We start from the raw sequence: 6594 nt of genomic DNA, 5'->3' as shown, positions 1-6594 counted from the left end.
GAGGAGATGTCAGGGGTAAGTTTTTTACTCGGAGAGTGTTGAGTGCTTGGAATGGGCTGCTGGCGACGGTGGTGGAGGCGGATACGATAGGGTCTTTTAAGAGACTCCTGGATAGGTACATGGAGCTTAGAAAAATAGAGGGCTATGGGTAAACCTAGGTAATTTCTAAAGTAAGGACATGTTTGGCACAGCATTATGGGCCGAAGGGTCTGTATTGTGCTATAGATTTTCTATGTTTCTATATTCTGTCCCACCTAGAAAATGATGCCTCATATGCCAGGATGTTGGTCATTGCCTTCAGCTCAGTTTTTAACATGATCATCTCTTAGAGGCTGGTGGGTAAACTGTCCTCATCCGGACAGTGCCCTCACTGTATCTGGATCTTGAACTTCTAGATAGAAAGACCCCAGTCAGTCAGAGCTGGCAGCAGCATCTCAAGCTTCATCATGCTGAGCACTGGTGCCCCTCCACCCCCCCCCCCCCCACGGTTGTGTGTTCAGTCCACTGCTGTTCCTGCCGCTGATTCATGACTACACTACCAGATTCAGCTCAAACTCCATCATCAAGTTTGCTGGTGATACTGCAGCAGCAACAATGATGAGTCGGCATACTGAGAGGAGGTGCAGAGACTTGTCAACAGCAACCTGAGTCTCAATGTGGACAAGACAAAATATATGATTGCAGGTTTCAGGAAGGTGGAGGTTGACCACTCTCCATTTCTCATGACTCTGCCATGGAGAGAGTGAAGAGCACCAAGTTCCTTGGTGTGCACATAACAAGTGATCTAACCTGGGCTCACAACACTTCCACATTAGTCAGGAAGGCACAGTAACCTCTACACTTTCTGAGGGGATTGAGGCATTCAAGGCTACCACCCCCATTCTAACAACTTTCTGCAGAAGCACCATCAAGCATGTTCTGTCTGGCTACATCATTGAGTGGTATGGAACTGCAAACGTCGAACTGCAAGACCCAAAACCGCTGAGAGGATCACCAGGATCTCCCTGCACCTGATTTATTGGGAATGCTGTATACAAAGGGCCAAACCATTGTTGTGGATCCCTGCCACCCATCCCACAATCTCATTGACCCACTACCATCAGGAAGGAGGTACAGGAGCATCAGGACTAGGACTGCCCAACTAGCTCAAGCTGTGAGACTAATGAATACCTTGTCACCCCCAAGGTCTCGGCACTAGGACAGCGAAATGTTTACTGTTTACCTGTGCTGCGTACTTCACATGCATTTTTTGAAGTAAATTTTATTAATTTATTTGTGGATGTAATTTGGTTTATTTGCTGTGTGTGATGTATGTATTGTGGATCCACTGTGATCCAGAGGAACGTTGTTTGGTTGTATATATGTCCAATCAGAGAGCAACAAACTTGAACTTGGACCCTCTGCAGCCTCTTTCAATCCTGCATATTGGAGCCTCTATTCTGGGTGGTGATACAGTCAGAATGCTCTCCACATTCCTCAAACTCCTAATGAAGTAGAGCCACTAGTGTGCCTTCTTCATGATTGCATCAGTATATTGAGCCTGGATCCTCTGAGCTATTGATGCCCAGGAATTTGAAGCTGCCCACCCTTCCCACCACTGAATCCCCACCCCAATGAGGACTGGTATGTGTTCTCCCCACTTCCCCTTCCTGAATTCCACAATTAGTTCCTTGGTCTTGCTGATGGTGGGTGCAAAGCCAATCTTGTAACACTACTCAACCATCTCGCTTCTGTATGCTTCCTTGTCACCAACTGAGATTCTGTCTGTAGCCGTGGAGCCATCAGTGTATTTGAAGATGGCATTCAAGCTGTGTCTAGCCACACTGTTATGAGTATATAGAGAGAGAGTAGTGCAGTGGGTTAAGCACACATCCTTGTGGTGCACTGGTGTTGATTATCAGTGAGGAGATGTTATTTCCAATCCTCATGACTGTGGTCTCCCAGTGAGGAAGTTAAGGATCCAGTTGCAAAGAGAAGTACACAGCCCCAGTTCTTGGAGCTTGTTGATTAGATCTAAGGAGATAGTGTTGAATGCTGAGTTGTATAACAGCCTGACATAGGTATTGTTGTTGTCTTAGCACTTCAAAGTCAAGTAGAGAGCCAGTGTGATTGTATCTTCTGTAGACCTATTGTGGCAGCAGATCTAACTTCTTGCTCAGGCAAGAGTTAATTCTAGCCATGACCAACCTCGCAGAGAGTCATAGAACACTACAGCACAGAAACAGGCATTTTGGTCCATCAACAGCAGTGAGAGATTGAAGATAGCCTTGAACATTCCTGCCAGTTGATTGGCACAGGATTTCAGCACTGCGGCCTGGTGCCTTGCAAGGGTTCACCCTCTTGAAGCATATTCAGACATCAGTCTCTGACAGGGATCAGTAAAGTGCTCTCCACAGCAGCCCAAGTGAATGGGCTGATGACAATGCACTGACTCAGTGAAAGCTTGCAGAAATGTTCCTTGTGGTCCTTCTAAACGTTGCAGTGTCCAAATTGAGCACAGTCCAAAAATCTCAAGCATTCATTTCCACCATTTTAATTTCTGATTTCATGGGTTCTCAGGTTATGGTAACAGTTCAGTGATGGACAAGTGAGGTTGAATAAGTTATCCCCTCTGTTTCAGGGCCTGATGGCTGAGGGGCAATAACTGTTCCTGAACCTGGTAGTTTGAGTTCTGAGGCTCCTGAACCTTCTTCCTGATGGCAGCAATGAGAAGAAAGCAATGAGTTAGACAGGCAATTCTGTGAATGCAGGAAAGAAATGCGGATGGTAGTTTGCCTCCCAGGTGCCAGGGTCCGGGATGTTTCTGATTGCGTCCAAGATATCTTGAAGTGGGAAGGAGAATAGCCAGAGGTTGTGGTACATATTGGTACCAACGACATAGGTAGGAAAAGGGAAGAGGTCTTGAAAAAAGACTACAGGGAGTAGTACAGGGAAAGAAGTTGAGAAGCAGGACCTCAAAGGTAGCAATCTCGGGATTACTGCCTGTACCACGTGACAGTGAGTATAGGAATAGAATGAGGTGGAGGATAAATGTGTGGCTGAAGGATTGGAGCAGGGGACAGGGATTCAGATTTCTGGATCATTGGGACCTTTTCTGTGGCAGGTGTGACCTGTACAAGAAGGACGGGTTGCAGTTGAATCCAAGGGGAACCAATATACTGGCGGGAAGGTTTGCTAAGGCTGTTGGGGAGAGTTTAAACTAGAATTGCTGGGGGGTGGGAACTGAAGTGACAGAGAAAGGGAGGTTGGCTCACAAATAGAGGAAGCTTGGAGACAGTGCGAAAGGGAGGATAGGCAGGTGATAGAGAAGGGATGCGCTCAGTGCAATGGTTTGAGATGTGTCTATTTTAATGTGAGGAGTATCATGAATATACTGGATCAGCTTAGAGCGTGGATCAGTACGTGAAGCTCTGATGTTGTGGCCATTACAGAGGCTTGGATGGTGCAGGGGAAGGAATGGCTACTTCAAGTGCCAGATTTGAGATGTTTCAGAAAGGATAGGGAGGGAGGCAAAAGAGGTGGAGGCATTGCACTGTTGATCAGAGATAGTGTCATGGCTGCAGAAAAGGAGGAATTCATGGAGGGGTTGTCTATGGAGTCTCTGTGGGTGGAAGTTTGGAATAGGAAGGGGTCTACAGGCATTTTTTATAGACCACCCAATAGTAACAGGGACATCGAGGAGCAGATAGGGAGACAGATTCTGGAAAGGAGTAATAATAACAGGATTATTGTGGTGGGAGATTTTAATTTCCCAAATATTGATTGGCATCTCCCTAGACCGAGGGGTTTAGATGGGGTGGAGTTTGTTAAATGTGCTCAGGCAGGTTTCTTGACACAATATGTAGATAAGCCTACAAGAGGAGAGGCTGTACTTGGTATAGTATTGGAAAGTGAACCTGGTCAAGTGTCAGGTCTATCATTAGGAGATAGTGATCACAATTCTATCTCCTTTACCATAGCATTGGAGAGGGATAGGAACAGACAAGTTAGGGAAACGTTTAAATGGAGTAAGGGGAGCTATGAGGCTATCAGGCAGGAACTTGGAAGCATAAATTGGAAACAGATATTCTCAGGGAAACGTACTGAAGAAATGTGGCAAATGTTCAGGGGATATTTGCGTGGGCTTCTGAGTAGGTACGTTCCAATAAGACATGAAAAGGATGGTAGGGTACAAGATCTATGGTGCACAAAGGCTGTTGTAAATCTAGTCAAGAAGAAAAGTTTATGAAAGGTTCAAAAAAACTACATAATGATATGAATCTAGAAGATTATAAGGCTAGCAGGAAGGAGCTTAAGAATGAAATTAGGAGAGCCAGAAGGGGCCATGAGAAGGCCTTGGTGGACAGGATTAAGAAAAACCCCAAGGCATTCCACAAGTATGTGAAGAGCAAGAGGATAAGACGTGAGAGAATAGGACCAAATCAAGTGTGACAGTGGAAAAGTGTGTATGGAACCGGAGGAAATAGTAGAGGTACTTAATGAATAATTTGTTTCAGTATTCACTACAGAAAAGGGCCTTGGCAATTGTAGGGATGACTTGCAGTGGACCAAAAAGCTTGAGAATGTAGATATTAAGAAAGAGGATGTGCTGGAGCTTTTGGAAAGCATCAAGTTGGATAAGTCACCGGGACCAGACGGGATGTACCCCAGCCTACTGTGGGAAGCGAGGGAAGAGATTGCTGACCCTCTCCAATGATCTTTGCATCATCAATGAGGACAGGAGAGGTTCTGGAGGATTGGAGGGTTGCGGATGTTGTTCCCTTATTCAAGAAAGGGAGTAGGGATAGCCCAGGAAATCATAGACCAGTGAGTCTTACTTCAGTGGTTGGTAAGTTAATGGAAAAGATCCTGAGGTGCAGGATTTATGAACATTTGGAGAGGCATAATATGATTAGGAATAGTCAGCATGTCTTTGTCAAAGGCAGGTTGTGCCTTACAAGCCTAAATGAATTTTTTGAGGATGTGACAAAGCACATTGATGAAGGTAGAGCCATAGATGTAGTGTATATGGATTTCAGCAAGGCATTTGATAAGGTGTCATATGCAAAGCTTATTGAGAAAGTAAGGAAGCATAGGATCCGACGGGCGACCACTGTTAGCGGGCTGTATGGTGTCTGTCGGTGCCAACCGTAGATTTCCTGAATTTCCTCATGGCTCGTGGATGGCAGAAGATCCAAGCCTAGCAGAAGAATGCTAAGAGACAAGCTGAAAAGAAGAATGGGGATCTGGTCAAAAGGCAGCAGCAAAGGTAGCACTTGTGCACACGTGTCCAGTCTGCAAGACACAGGTGCCAGATCCTAAAATCTTCAAACAGCATTTTGAGAGCAAACATCCCAAGTCTCCTTTGCCCCCTGAGCTGGTAGATGTACAGGCAAAAATAAAAGCACAACTTGGATATGAACTTGGATTTCTGGTGACACGGTGCACTGAAACTTACTACATAAGGCCTGGAAAAGATGAAGAGCATTTGATTCTTCAAACTTTTCAATTTCTACTTACTACTGAACTTTGATGTTTAATCTTTTCATGTTTTGGAACAAGGAAGCATTGAAGATTTTTTGTATGGGCGTTACAAAGGTGCCAATTCTTCAGGTGGGCTAAGTGGGAAAAGTGGTACAGATCTTGTGATAGATTAGTACTAATATTGTTTCTTCACTACCTTTAAGCACTGGCATCATTGTGATATTAGTACTGCTGGAGTCTGTTACAAATATATGGGAGTTTGATTCTGTGGCTTAAAGCTGTAGTGGTTTATGCGAGAACCACTTTGGTTGGATACCATATTCCTAGATTATGACTAAAAATTTCTTGACCTCCCTGAGTGCAGCTCAGTCAGCCATATTAGCATATGTATTCTTTGTTCAACTTGTCTTCAGTACCTTCTTTGTAGAGGGATGTTGCAATATATTAAAAATTGTATCCCTGTTGCAAACAGTAAATTGTGATCAATCCATAAAGATAATCGGGTCTATCACACTGGATGTTTCCAAGTGATTGCAGGACAATTTATTCTCTTGACCACCCTTTCTAATTTTAAGCATTTACCATTCTGTTTAATTTCCCAAAAATAACATTTGACCAGCTCCATGAATCATATAGTAAGATTTCCCACATATTTATTGTACAAATGTTGGATACTTTTGAAGTAACATAGTCTCTTGAAACTTGCATGTTTATTCAGAGCTTCACAGATAGTTTTGTAGCTATAATTTTTGGAATTAGTTTGTAAATAACTAATCTATAAACTAGTTATTATTTTATGAATGAAATTTGAAGGGATTCCTCTATATAGAGATAAACCAATTATTGCTGACTCAAATTCCTATTTCAAATTACAATATTTAAGATTGCAATAGCTTTTATTTCACCCAGAATCTTGCCTAATTGTACATGCAGTATTTTGTGATGTATCTGGAGCTCAATGTGATTTCAATAATATATCAAAAGCACATTTTCTTCTAAAAAAAAAAGAGGCATGGGATCCAAGGGGTCATTGCTTTGTGGAACCAGAACTGGCTTGCTCACAGAAGGCAAAGAGTGGTTGTAGATGGGTTATATTCTGCAAGGAGGCCGGTGACCAGTGGTATGCCTCAG

The 6594-nt window shown here is 43.6% G+C and overlaps 1 pseudogene; it reads left to right on the top strand.

Moving 5' to 3' along the window:
* Positions 1-5150: 5150 nt before the first annotated feature.
* On the top strand, positions 5151-6039 carry LOC140714906 (zinc finger protein 706 pseudogene; annotated as a pseudogene).
* Positions 6040-6594: the final 555 nt, after the last annotated feature.

This window comes from Hemitrygon akajei, chromosome 22 (assembly GCF_048418815.1).
Source record: "Hemitrygon akajei chromosome 22, sHemAka1.3, whole genome shotgun sequence".
NCBI lineage: Eukaryota > Metazoa > Chordata > Chondrichthyes > Myliobatiformes > Dasyatidae > Hemitrygon > Hemitrygon akajei.
This window is presented reverse-complemented; position numbering and strand designations above follow the sequence as displayed.